The sequence below is a fragment of the Macaca fascicularis genome, chromosome 16 (genome assembly GCF_037993035.2).
Source record: "Macaca fascicularis isolate 582-1 chromosome 16, T2T-MFA8v1.1".
NCBI lineage: Eukaryota > Metazoa > Chordata > Mammalia > Primates > Cercopithecidae > Macaca > Macaca fascicularis.
The window spans coordinates 380,006-394,553 of NC_088390.1; the positions used below are offsets into that span (position 1 = coordinate 380,006).

At 50.7% G+C, this 14,548-nt stretch overlaps 2 protein-coding genes across 6 annotated transcripts in view; both read right to left on the reverse strand.

The window, feature by feature from the left end:
- Positions 1–13,944, reverse strand: part of DOC2B (double C2 domain beta) — a 54,871-nt gene extending 40,927 nt beyond the window's left edge. Inside the window, exon 1 of the mRNA XM_074018154.1 lies at positions 13,735–13,944. The gene's annotated coding sequence lies outside the window, so the exon portion shown is untranslated. The remainder of the gene's footprint in view (positions 1–13,734) is intronic.
- RPH3AL (rabphilin 3A like (without C2 domains)) overlaps positions 1–14,548 on the reverse strand; it is a 200,417-nt gene that overhangs the window by 1,860 nt on the left and 184,009 nt on the right. The gene's annotated exons all lie outside the window — the stretch shown is intronic.

Sequence of the window (14,548 nt, forward strand, 5' to 3'; positions counted from 1 at the left end):
CCTCTTTCCTGGTGGAGAAGGACCAGCTAACAGATCTTCACAGTAGGTAACGTGTGTTTTTCAGGAAATGCCCTCTCGGCAGCACTTGACTGGATGTTCCTTGGTTGGCATCTTGGCTGGTGCTCATGTGCCCGGAGGAGAAGGGCCCTCTCTGACCCAGGCCTAACATGTGTCCCCCGTTTCCACCCTTCCCTGATTGCCGGAGGAGCTCTTGTCCTGCTGTGCTAATAGAACGTTCTTTGTATTAACAGAAAATGTTAACCCAACAGAGGCGCTTGGATGGAGGAGTTCCAAACAATGTTGCTGGTTGATGGAGAGGGGCCTTCCAAGGTCTCTTCTCCATTCATTTATTCATGAAGCCACAAATATTTATTGTGCACCTACCCTGTCACAGGCCCCAGGCTGCGTTCTGTAGGGAGCCCAGGGATAAATGAAGCCCCTTTTTCTTTGGATTCCAGATGACGGAGGGGAGGTCAGGAAGGGAGGTAGCAACCACCACTCTGGGGGTCTCCTGCCTCCTTCTTGGCGTACACTATGGCCTCGGCATGGAGAGCATGGTGGAGCGCTGACGCCAGCAAGTCAGTTCAGCATTTGCAATATAGCTTGTGGCTGCTGAGAGGCCAACTTGATATATTAAATGATATTAAAAATGCAGCCTATTTCTGATAATTTATTATGCACATTCTCATAAACACATTACACTCGTCACAGTACATTTACGAGCACCAGGCCTACCAGTGGGGAAAAGTTAACACCTACCTAATGATGTTTTGCAGATGTCTGATGCTCTGGTGCTGCGGTGATGGGGTCAATGGTGCAAAGAAATGCGAGTGTTTTTTCTATCCTGGGGCACCAGGAGGCTGCCCAGGGATGGCTGGAAGAACCAGGCTTGCTCTCTCCACACTGCCAAGGTCTGTGCTGTGGGATTTGAAAGAGGCCGGGTGAGAGGCTCCCCGGCCAGGAGAGACTTAGCCCAGGATCAGGCTGCCTAAGGCAGGAGATTAGGTGTCACAGAGGGATAATGCTGGATCCTCTGGGGAAGCTCTAGAAATGACCTCTGGGAGAAAGAGGGGCAGAGCCTGAGGCTCATGTGACAGCACAGACGAGCTTCCCTCCCACAGGCCTGGGGACCACTAGAGGCCAGGGTCTTGGCTGGAGCAGTCTTCATGACTGGGGTGAACATCTCAGTATTATACATGAACTACAATGGGTAGAAACTCTAACCAGCCCAGAGCTGGTGGAAACCCAGGGCCAACAGCCACAGATGTTCCCTCCAATAGCTTTGAATTGATGATGCAATTCAAAGGTATTAACAATGCAAGTGGCAGCTTCCAACCAACCTTTTGTTGGTTTGTTTGTTTGAGACAGAGTCTCACTCTGTTGCCCAGGCTGAAGTACAATGACATGATCTCGGCTCACTGCAACCTCCACCTCCCGGCTTCAAGCAATTCTCCTGCCTCAGCCTCCTGAGTAGCTGGGACTACAGGTGACTGCCACCATGTTTGGCGGGCATAGTTTTTGTATTTTTAGTAGAGATGGGGTTTCACCATGTTGGCCAGGCTGGTCTTGAACTCCTGACCTTAGGTGATCTGCCCACCTCAGCCTCCCAAAGTGCTGGGATTACAGGCGTGAACCACCATGCCTCGCCCACTTTTTTTTTTTTTTTTTTTAAGAGACTGGACCTTGCTCTGTTACCCAGGCTGGAGTGCAGTGGAGTGATCATGGCTCACTGCAGTCTTGAACTCCTGGGCTCCAGTGATCCTCCCACCTCGGCCTCCTGAGTGTCCAAAACCACAGACCTGCACCACCATGTCCAGCTAATTTTTTTGTTTTGTTTTTTTAGAGATGGGTCTTGCTATGTTGCCCAGGCTTACCTGAACTTAGTTTTACATTTACTACAGATGTGTGTACCTATAAACAATATATGGTATTGTTTTACATGCTTTAAAACTTTGTAAAAATGGCATCATACTGCATGTAACCTTATTAAACTCATTTTTGACTTATTATTGTTTGTGAAGTTTATTCCTGTTGATGCATCTAGCTATAGTTTGTTTTTATTGTTGTCTACTATTCCACTATGTGAATACGCCACAATTTATTTCTCTTTTCTGCTATTGTTGAACATTTAAGTTGGTTCCTATGCATGGCTATCATCAACATGCTGCAATGGCTATTCCTGTTTCCTGGTCCATCTATGGGATTTATTTTGAGACAGGGTCTCACTCTGTTGCCCAGGCTGAAGTTCAGTTGTACCATCTCAGCTCAGCACAGCCTCAAGCTCCCTGGGCTCAGGTGATCCTCCCACCTCAGCCTCCCAAGCAGCTGGGACAGCTGGCGCACACCACCACATCTGGCTAATTTTTATAATTTTTGTAGAGACAGGCTTTTGCCATGCTGCCCTGGCTGGTCTGAAACCCCTGAGCTCAAGTGATCCTCCCACCTCAGCCTCCCAAAGTGCTGGGATTACAGGCATGAGCCACCACAGCTGGCCAGGGAGAGTTTCTTTAGAGTTTCTTGGATAGGAAATTTGCTGGGCCTAAGGTCTGCATACCTTTGGCTTGACTAGAGAATGCCTAGCTTCTTCCCAAACTGGTTAGGACAATTGCCACTCTCACCAATCATCTATAACAGTGCCAGTTCCTCCATGTCCTTGTCAACACTTGGTATTGCCAGACTTGAATTTTTGCTAGTCTGATAGTTTTTTTTTTAATGTTTAATTAGTTCTCCTTGCTAAGTAGGTGCTATTTCATTTCTGCAGCTAAGGGTGGGCATATGGTATCAATACATAAATGCAACAGATTAAAAATTGAAGAGCTTCTATCAATAAGGGATTGGCTAAATACAGTATGCCTCACCTATACAATAGAATACGGCACAACCATTAACAAGGATGTGTGTGCTGATATGGAAGATATATTGATATTCTGATGTACAAAATACCTTTTCATCTCTCAGATTTATTGTTAAATAAAAAAGCAAGAGGCATAAAAAGCATATTCACTTTGTAAACAAATGAAAGGATATGTATACACATGCCTATTTGTATGTGCACAGAATATCTCTGAAAGAAGGAACAGGAAACTGGCGACAGCAGTTCATCTGGGAAGGGCAGAAACTTTTCTGCTCCGTGAATTCTTACCATGTATGTGTATTAGCCCGTTGGAAAAAAAATAGCCCTAGAATAGGCAAATTCATAGAGACAGAAGGTAGAATAGAGGTTACCAGAGGTTTTGGAGTGGAGAATAGGGGGGTTTTAGTTGACTGATGCAGAGTTTCTTTTTGAGATGTGAGAGAGTTCTGAAATGGATACTGGTGATGGTTGTACAACATTGTGATTGTACTTAATGCCACTCAACTGGATGCTTAAAAGTTGTTGAAATGGGCTGGGCACGGTGGCTCACCCCTGTAATCCCAGCACTTCGGGAGGCCGAGGTGGGCAGATCACCTGAGGTCAGGAGTTTACGACCAGCCTGGCCAACATGGTGAAACTCTGTCTCTACTAAAAATACAAAAATGAGCCGGGCGTGGTGGTGGTCGCCTATAATCCCAGCTACTCAGGAGGCTGAGGCAGGAGAATTGCTTGAACCTGGGAGGTGGAGGTTGCAGTGAGCCAAGATCATGCCACCGTACTCCAGCCTGGGCGACAGGAGCGAGACCGCATCTCAAAAAAAAAAAGGGGTTGAAGTGGCCTGGCACAGTGGGTCACACCTGTAATCCCAGCACTTAGGGATGCCAAAGCAAGATCACTCGAGCCCCAGGAGTTTGTGACCAGCCTGAGAAAGATGGTGAGACTGTGTCTCTACAAAATGTTTTTAAAAAATTAGCCGGGTGCAGTGGCGCACATCCTGTGGTCCCAGCTACTCGGGAGGCTGAGGCAGGGGATTGCTTGAGCTTAGGAGGTGGAGGTTGCAGTGAGTCATGTTCTCAGCACCGCCCTCCAGTCTGGGCAACACAGTGAGACCCTGTCTCAAAAACAAAGAAAAGAAGGAAAGAAGAAGAAGAAAGAGAGAGAAAAAAAAGAAAAAGAAAGAAAGAAGAAAGAAAGAAAGAAGAGAGAGAGAAAAAGAAAGAAGAAAGAAAAAAGAAAAGAAAAGGAAAGAAAAGAAAAGAAAAGAAAAAAAAGACAAGACCAAGTACAGTGGCTCACACCTGTAATCCCAGCACTTTGGGAAGCCAAGATGGGAGGAGGCCAGGAATTCGAGATCAGCCTGGGCAACACGGTGAGACTCCATCACTACAAAACATTTTTTTAAAAAGTAGTGGGGTGTGGTAGCTTGTACCCGTAGTCCCAGCTACTCGGGAGGAAGTGGGAGGATCCCTTGAACCAGGGAGATTGAGGCTGCATTGAGCCATTATTGCACCATCGTATACCAGCCTGGGTGACAGAGCAAGACCCTATTTCGAAAAAAAAAAAAAGAAAGAAAGGAAAAGAAAAATGGTTAGAATGATATATATTAGGTTATGTCTTTTACCACAATAAAAAGAGCAGGAAAAAATAAGCTCACAATAAACAAATTTTAATTGCACTGGGGGGAGCACTTGGTCCACAGGGGTGAGCAGCTTCCTCACGCTCCCTGGAGAGCAACCCTAACCCTCTCCCAGCCCCTAGTCTGTGCATCTCTGCCTGCCTGGAACCCTCTGGGGCTCCCAGGGTCTGCGGAACAGTTCGAAGACTATTGGGTCCAAGGAAATTCCGAGCTGGCATGACCTTCACTTTCATCACTTAAAAACCAGCTTCCCACCTGGAACCTGCACGATTATTTACTTAGTACGTTTCTTTAAACAGACTTACTTAAAAATCCCTTAAATACCCAGGTTAGCTTTGTCCTAACAATAATATCTACAATGGGAATTGATGTGCTGATTGCGTCTCTCGATGGCACATTGAAATAAATACATAATTATTACAGTAGAATAGGCTGTGTTAAGTCACTGAGGGTTAAGCAAACGGCCAAGGTCTCATAACCAGAAAGAGGCAGGCTGGCCTGAGGCTTGGCAGTCCGGCTCCAGAAGTGACACCCTTGACCATTGCCACCTGCCCCTGGCCTGTGACAGTCACCTGTTCCCCTGCCCCCGGGACGGGACATGCTTGCCAACGTGTTAAGGCTGTAGGGGCAGAGCATAGTTCTTCACTGGTGAGTAGGGAGGGCGAGCTGAGCTGAGCTTTGTTTACCATCCTCGGTGGCACCTGCCAGTGCTAGGCCAGTCCTCTGCTCCCTCAAACCCACAGGACAATGACCCAGGGGTCCCAGACTCCCTACAAGGCCTGGCCTTCAGGCTCACGTCCAGCCTTCCTCAGAGGGCTGGGGGTCTGCATCAGGTTAACCACATGGCAGCCCCTGCCTCTGCAGCCCCACCTGCTGCCTCCCTCATCTCTCTTCTGCCCTGAGGCAGGAGCTAGAGGCACCGTGTTGGCCTCAGCCCTGAAACCTGAAGGCTGAGAAAAGGTCCGCCCAGCAAAGAGCCGCAGGAAGGAGGAAGGGGTCTGGGCAGGGGGAACAGCACGTGCTGAGGCCAGGCATGGGGAGGAGGGTGGTGTTTGGGGAGCTGCCTGTGGTTGAGCCTGGCTGGAGCTCTCGGTGTGAAGGGGCCCTACGGGGCAGAGGGTGGAGGCCCAGTGGCTCCTGTCGCACCTGTCCCTTGGGCTTGGCGCCTGGTCACCCTCCTATCACACTCCCCTGGATGCCACTGATGCTGTGGGCTCCACCTGCCTTATGGGTCAGTGCGGGGAGCGCTTTGCTGTCTGCATTCAGAGTCCAAGACTCAGGGATGAAGCGTCCGTATAACTCATTCAGTACCCCCATCTCCCCACCCCCACCACAGCCCAGCGCCCAAACACACCAGCCACCACGCCTCTGCTCGGGCCGCCCTGCCTGCTGGGCACCTTCATTCGCCCTTGACCGCCGGGCGCGCTCCTACGCTGCCCTCAACACACTACGCAGGTGTTGCTTCCTCCGTGAAGCCAAGGCAGACGAGCTTTCCACGGTGGTCCCCTGGCATGGCCACATCTGTGCCACCCTTACGGGCCTTATCACACTTGGTGATGACTGTTCAGGTGTGTCTCCCCAGCAGTGCTGAGTTTCTTGAGGATCTGCATGGAGCATCGCCATCTTTGTGGCCCTTGAGCTGTGGGGTCCAACCTGATTGCCTCGGGATCCTCTGGAGATTCTCAGGACCCATTCCCAGGGAGCCCAGGCTTCAGGCCCAGGGTAGGGCCCAGTATTCTGAAGCGGGGGTTCCGGCAGAGCTTTGCGAATGTGGAAACGGAGGCTGAGAGGTGGCCTGAGCTGTCCAAGGTCATAGAGCAACTATGAGGCAGGGCCAGGGCTCCCGGCTCCCTCTGGGGTTCTAGCTCAGGGCTCCAAGTCCACCCCAGTGCGGCTGGCGGGGGGACTGTTCCTGCCCCACCTGGCTTCCCGCAGCCCCAGTGGTGACTGTTGCTCATCCCCTCCCACACGGCCTTGGTAGAAAGTTCTTAGTACTCAGGAAGAACCCATTTCAGTGCTTTTGTCCCACCCTCCCCACTCTCACCCCTGCCCAGGCTCACGGTCCCACCTCCCTCAGGGCCTTTCACTGGCCAGGGCCTCCTCTTGGAACATTCTGGCACCAAACCATCCCATGGGGGGCTCGGTCTCACTCGAGGCTGACTCCTAGAGCGGCCTGGGGAACGTGGAAAGCAGCTGTGTTCAGGTCCTGCTGTTTCTGGCCTGCGAGGCTCCTTGGAGGCAGAGACCCAGCCGGGTGCCTGGCTCGTGGCGGGCAGGCCCTCAATGCACAGAGGTGGGAGGGAGGCAGCGTGGAGGAGACCACTGGGTGATGGCGCAGCTGGGTGGGAGGAGGAGGGAGGCCAGCCCGGCTCCTCCCTGCCTGTGCAGCTCCCACTCTGGGCCTGTGGCCTTGGAGACAGCAGCGTTTAGAGGGAGGAGGGAGGGCGAGCGGAGGGCCGTCCATCAGCGGGAACGTGGAGAGCCTCGTAAATCAGGGAGGCTGTCTGAGGCCCTTTGCCAAGCATCTGCTGGCGTCCGGGAGCCTGGGAGGGCAGGTTGCTCCTCTGGGGGTTGGAGGCAGCCACACCTCAGGCTCCCCTCGTTGAGGAAGGCGGGCAAGCCTCCCTCCCTTTCCCCAGGCACTTCCGTGTGTTATCCCAAATTCCTCACAGCCCCCACCCCAACCTGCAAGGCAGGCCATCATTTTCTTTTAATTATTTTGAATTTTATTACACAAGACTGTAGAAAATAACATAACAAATCCCAAAACATATCCACCCAAACTAACACTTTCATTTTTTATGGAGGGTTTTGTTTGGTTTGCTTTTCTTTAAGAGTCAGAGTCTTGCTCTGTCGCCCAGGCTGCAGTGCAGCGGCACAATCACGGTTCACCGCAGCCTCCACCTCCTGGGCTCAAGTGATCCTCCCACCTCAGCCCCCTGAGTAACGGGGACTACAGGCACATGCCACCACAACCGGCTAATTTGCTTGTATTTTTTTTTTTTTGCAGAGACAGGGTTTCGCCATGTTGCCCAGGCTGCTCTCAAACTACTGGGCTAGACTCATCCTCCCCGGTTAGCCTCCAAAGTGCTGGGATTACAGGTGCGAGCCACCATTCCCAGCCTGAGATTTTTGAACTCATAAGATTGTGAACGACAGCATATAAAACTGCATAAAACACAGTTGCCTCAAATGATTAGTTCCAAAGAGACGTCAACATAACCACCACCCAAGTCACGCAGCCAGAAGTTGCCAGCCTTCCCCACCCCAGCATGGGTTTCTCCCATTAGGCACCTCTCCCTGCCCCCAGGATTATTTATGTTTTAGAGATGGAGACTTGCTATATTGCCCAGACTGGACTGGAACTCCTGGAATCAAACGATCCTCCTGCCTTAGCCTCCCGAGTAGCTGAGACCACAACGCCATTGTGCCTGGCTTTGCCTTTTTTTATTGTGACTTTATGTGACACCATTGCATATGGCGCTTTCCTGGTCTTTTAAAAATATAAATACAATAAAACATTACAGATAAAAATTCCCTTCTTGTGTCTCAGCCCCACCCCAGGGAGCGAGCGTAATTATGAAATTTACACATGTCATTCCAGGCTGCATTTCATATTTTCACTACATATATTTATATTAGAGAAGTATTGTTTTACATAGTTTAAAACTTTTCATAAATGACAACAATAGTGTGTATATTATTCTGCAAGTTGCTTTTTCACTAACTCTAAGTGCTTTTTAAAAAACAGCTTTATTGAGGCATAATTTATACACCATAAAATTCAACCATTTCAAGTGCACAATTTAATGATTTTTAGTAAATGTAAAGAGTTGTGCAACCACCAGCACAATCCAATTTTAGAACATTTCCATCCCTCCTAAAAACTCTAAATAGGCTGGGCACGGTGGCTCATGCCTGTAATCCCAGCATTTTGGGAAAGCAGGATGAAGGGATTTTGAGAGGCCAGGAGTTCCAGACCAGCCTGGGCAACACAGTGAGATCCTGTCTCTACAAAACATTTTTTTTTCAAAAATTACTAGACACAGTGGCTGCAGCTGCAGTCCCTGCTTCTTGGGAGGCTGAGGTGGGAGGATTGCTTGAGCCCAGGAGCTCCAGCACGTAGTGAGCTAGGATCTCGCCGCTGCACTCCGGCTTTGGGTGACAGAGCAAGATCCTGTCTCTAAAACGAAAAAAAGTCTAAATGCTTTTTGGCTTTCTCTCTTTTTTTTCCTCAGTGCTTTTGATACACATTTTAATAACCGCCCCTTATAAAGCTCCTGCTATGTGCCAAGAACTGCGGTAAGGAGTTAAGTTGCCACCACATTCACTCCTCATAGCAACTCTACAAAGTGACAGTCTTCCGATGACACGGAGGCACAGGGGGGCAACAAACTGTCCACGGCCACCCTGTTAGAAACTCACAGAACAGGCTGCAAACCCAGTCTGACCCCAGAGTCAGCCCTTAGCCACCCACTACACAGCCACTCACTCTGCATTCATGCACTCTTACTGTCGTGTGCTATGTCAGGCAAATGTTTTTATCCCACGGTATGAATGAGAAACCGAGGCTTGGATGGGTTAAGTGACTTGCTCAGTATCACTGGAGAGAGAATAACAGAGCTGGGGTTTGAATCTAGGTCTACGTGACTTCAAGCTCGCTGGCGCTTTGCTGGTCTCCTCAGCTGCCTTTCCTTTTTTTCATTACAGTAAAGGAATAAAAGACAGAAAAGAGGAGGATGGGTGGAAAGCGGGAGAGAGACGTCAGAAAAAGCTTTTTTTTTTTTTTTTTTTTTTTTTTAAAGACAGAGTCAGGCTCTGTCGCCCAGGCTGGAGTGCAGTGGTGCAATCTCCGCTCACTGCAACCTCCGCCTCCTGGGTTCGAGTGATTCTCCTGCCTCAGCCTCCTGAGTAGCTGGGATTACAGGCGCCCACCATCATGCCCGGCTAATTGTTTGTATTTTTAGCAGAGACAGGGTTTCTTCATGTTGGCCAGGCTGGTCTCAAATTCCTGACCTCACGTGATCCACCCTCCCAGCCTCCCAAAGTGCTGGGATTACGGGCATGAGACACTGTGCCCGGCCAGAACAAACTTTTAAATTCTTTTATGCTCAGCCTACATCCACAGATACTTACATACATACATGTGCAACACAGGATCTCTGAACACCAGCTCTAGTCAGTTGAGTCTATGCACAGCTCTGTATGTGTAGGCTGCACATGTGTGTGCACACACATGCATATGTGTACCCAAGACCACATATGTGTTCACACACCATTCCAGATGCACACCCGCACAGGTGTACACACCCTAATAGGCACACCCCCACAGGCACATACAGGTGCACACCCACACAGGCACACGTGTAAACACAGATGCTCATGTGCACGTGCACACACAGCTGTACATGCACACACAACTGTACACAAAGTTGTACACACCCACAGCTGTACACACACAGCTGTACACACACACAGCTGTATACTCACACAGCTGTACATGCACTCATAGTTGTACACACAGTTGTACACACACACAGCTGTACACTCACACAGCTGTACATGCACTCATAGTTGTACACACAGTTGTACACACACACAGCTGTACACTCACACAGCTGTACATGCACTCATAGTTGTACACACAGTTGTACACACACACAGCTGTACACTCACACAGCTGTACACTCACACAGCTGTACATGCACTCATAGTTGTACACACAGTTGTACACACACACAGCTGTACACTCACACAGCTGTACATGCACTCATAGTTGTACACACAGTTGTACACACACACAGCTGTACACTCACACAGCTGTACACTCACACAGCTGTACATGCACTCATAGTTGTACACACAGTTGTACACACACACAGCTGTACACTCACACAGCTGTACATGCACTCATAGTTGTACACACAGTTGTACACTCACACAGCTGTACACTCACACAGCTGTACACTCACACAACTGTACACTCACACAGCTGTACATGCACTCATAGTTGTACACACAGTTGTACACACACACAGCTGTACACTCACACAGCTGTACACTCACACAGCTGTACATGCACTCATAGTTGTACACACAGTTGTACACACACACAGCTGTACACTCACACAGCTGTACATGCACTCATAGTTGTACACACAGTTGTACACTCACACAGCTGTACACTCACACAGCTGTACACTCACACAGCTGTACATGCACTCATAGTTGTACACACAGTTGTACACTCACACAGCTGTACACTCACACAACTGTACACTCACACAGCTGTACACTCACACAGCTGTACACACACAGTTGTACACACACACAGCTGTACACTCACACAGCTGTACATGCACTCATAGTTGTACACACAGTTGTACACACACACAGCTGTACACTCACACAGCTGTACACAGTTGTACACACACAGCTGTACACACACAGCTGTACACTCACACAGCTGTACACACAACTGTACATGCACTCACAGTTGTACACACACAGTTGTACACACACACAGTTGTACACACATAGTTGTACACACAGCTGTACATGCACTCACACAGCTGTACACACACAGCTGTACACACACTCACAGTTGTACACACTCACAGTTGTACACACACATAGTTGTACACACACACACAGCTGTACATGCACTCAGTTGTACACACACAGTTGTACACACATTCACAGTTGTACACACACACAGTTGTACACACACATTGTACACACACACAGCTGTACACGCACTCAGTTGTACACACACAGCTGTACACACACTCAAATGACTAGAATTGGTGTTCACAGGTCCTGTGTTACTCAGGGTGAGGAGAATGTCAGTGTGTATGTGTGCTCATGCATGTGTGTACGTGTGCACGTGTGTGTGTGTGTGTGTGTGTGTGTGGTGGGAGATGGGAGTTCAGTCTTCTGGGGTACCCTGGTGGCCCATTTGTCAGGGTCCAGATCTGAGAAATGCTGCATCGGGGCAGACCCCTTCTCCAAAAGGCACTCTCAGCCGGGAGGGCCCCATGCCCCACCACCCTCTCTTTGTGCTCCCAAGTGCCTGCTGAGGTCCTTGGATAAAGTTTCAGGACCTGGGGATTGCCTGGCCCCTGTGGCCAGGAGTCGAATCCTCTGCGTCTCTTCTCCCTGACCTGGGTGCTTCCATCACCAAAGCTCCTTTCTGCCCCCAACTCCTCTGAGTCTACACAGGCCTGGAAGGGCCTGTAGGAGCCACATCCAACAAGCACCCACAAGCAGCAGCCAGTGAGCAGACACGAGCGTCCGAGAGGGGCCTCACCATACGTCCACGAGCAGGGCACGGCAACCACTTACATTTTACAGACAGGGAAACTGAGGCACGGAGGCCTTCTGCAGGACCCCGTGGCTGGAGATGGACTCCAGATTCAAACCCAGATTCAAACCCAGGCTGTGTGTCTGCACAACTTGGACTGCACAACCAGCACAGAGAACACTCGAACCGAACCCAGCTCACGCAACACAGCGGGATCCCGACCCCGGAACCCAGGCGTCCTCGGCGGGATCCCGAACCCGGAACCCAGGCGTCCTCGGCGGGATCCCGACCCCGGAACCCGGGCGTTCACGGCGGGATCCCGACCCCGGAACCCGGGCGTTCACGGCGGGATCCCGACCTCGGAACCCGGGCGTCCTCGGCGGGATCCCGACCCCAGAACCAAAGCATCCTCGGTGGGATCCCCACCCTGGAACCTCCAAGCTCTGTCCATCCTCTCAGATGTCCTTCAGCACATTGGTCCATGCAGAATATCTATGCACCTGTTTCTCCCTCCATCTGTCCAATGCTCCATCAGTCTGTCCATGTCCTGTTCACAGCAGGATCCCGACCCTGGAACCCAGGCGTTCTAGTATCCGGCCTCCAAGTATTGGTCCTACCCTGGTGGTTTACAGCAGCTGAGAAGCTGACGGCTTTACTCACCCATGACAAAATAAGACAAGCAGAGGGTAATGTAGGAAGTTTTTCAGAAAGTTAAATCCCTTTAATTAAAGCAAAACAAAACAGCTTTTTTGTTGACTTTTCCCCTTTCTTTTCTAAAATAAGGGTGATCTTATCCAATGGTTATTATTTTATATTCTTAATTTGGCAAGATAAAAATGTGAGCAGCTGCACGCCAGCCCCCAAATGTAGGGGAGGTTTTTCTGGTTTACAGACTGTCTCAGGTTCGAGCCTCCTTGCGGCACCCCTCCTTCCATCCACCTTAGCCTGGAACGGAGACTTGTTTTTCTTTTGTATCTGCCCTTCCCAGATTTCATATTTGTATTTTCCAAAACAATCTAGTTGAAGAAATCCTACTCAGTATGTTTGAAATCTTTATGCTACCAGCTCAAACTCTGGATTGAGCTAACAACAAAATAGAGGAAAGCTCTTTTTCTTATTCAGCAGTCAAACTTCAAGGCAACTTCAGCCCTGGGAACTCAGCCAGTTGCTGGGAAGTAAAGGAATCAAAGGCTTCTAAACAGTAAAAAATGTCTTTAGAATAGAGCTCGGCTCAGAGAGAGCTTTGGCCTTCCTGCAAATTAAGAATAATGATTTGGTGAGCTTGTTTATCTCCCCTCCACCAGCAAGGCTTGGTCTCCCCAGGGGTAACCAGCAGCAGATTCAAGAGGAAGCGGGGGGGCGGGCTGTCTGGGGCTGGAGGAGGAGGCAGCTCCAATACGCTGGGGTCAGGCAGTGTGGGGGCAGAGAGGTCTCCTCATTTCCACAGCACCCCGAGTCATCGGAGTTTACAAGACACTTCTACGTTATCTGGAAAAAGGAGGCGCTCCTGGTACATCTTAGAAAGATTTCCATAAAACGGGCTGAAAAGCAATCATAACACCACAACAGAACACAAACAGGCAAGAGATAAACCCCCATAATCCGGACGCCTCAGAGAGAGCAGAGCGTATGCAGGTGAGAGCCTTGGCTGGGTGGGAGGTCGGAGTCAGACTGGACCCTCTGCAGAATTAGCAGTGGTGTGTGCTCACCTCTGCAGCTGCTCCTCTGACACGGGCCTGGTTCCCTAGATAACTGGAGGGTCCTGCATCTCGTGGCAGTTCCCACCACGGCCTGCTGCAACTCGCACCCGAGAGCCCTCTGATCCCGGGAACGGGCAGCCGCCATCCACTGCTGCACCGTTCTGACCATGTGCCCCACGTGATTTCATGCAGCCCTCACTACTGCTGTGTCCAGGAGGCTCAGAGAGGTCAAGTTCCTTACCTAAGGTCACACAGCTGGCATGTGCCAGAGCTGGGACGAGAGCACGCGTTTGTGCGACTCCGGATGCTGGCTTTCGGCCTCGAGTCCCCGGCCTCTTCAGCTGGCTGGGGGCAGGTCCTGGGCCTCCAGGGAGGACGCGCCTGCTCGTGGCCGGTTCTGGGCCCAGCCTGGGACTGACCTCACATCCCCTCTCGCACCTGGAGCTGCACTGACAGCGGCAGGCAGAGGGACCTCCTTTCTCTTTCCCTGGATACCAGCTCTGACCCTCCGATTTCCACCATGATCTTGGTGTTCCTGGAGTCAGGCAGGGTATGAGGGAAATTGCCCTTTCCCTGGAATAATTTATCGTCTTGTTATTTCCGTTACCTGACCCTGTTTAAGCCTCTTCCGTGCTGAGCTGTTTGAATTTCCAGCTTGGAAATCCCCAGGCTGGGCGGGAATTGCTGTTTCCTGACCGAGGAGCAGACAGGGAGGTGCTGCCTGCAGGCCTGGCCGAGGGTCAGAGCGGGGCGTGCGGTGAAAGTCCACAGGGCTCTGCTGGGCTGACACGTGGGAAGGGTGGCAGAGGGAGACCGTGACCTGCAGCCAGGGGTGGTCCGAGGAAGGGAAGGCGTTGGTAGGAATGGGGAGGGGCTACGGACAGCGAGGGGACTCCTGGGCCAGGCTCTGCACCAGGGCACGGAGTAAGGCTGTTGAGGGTGTTGGTTTCGGTTTAAGGTCGAGGAGCCTCAGGAGACCACGTGACAAGCACAGAGCCGAGAGCTCGGGCCTCGGGCTGAAATCCTCGCTCTGCCACGCGCTGGCGGTGTGGTCG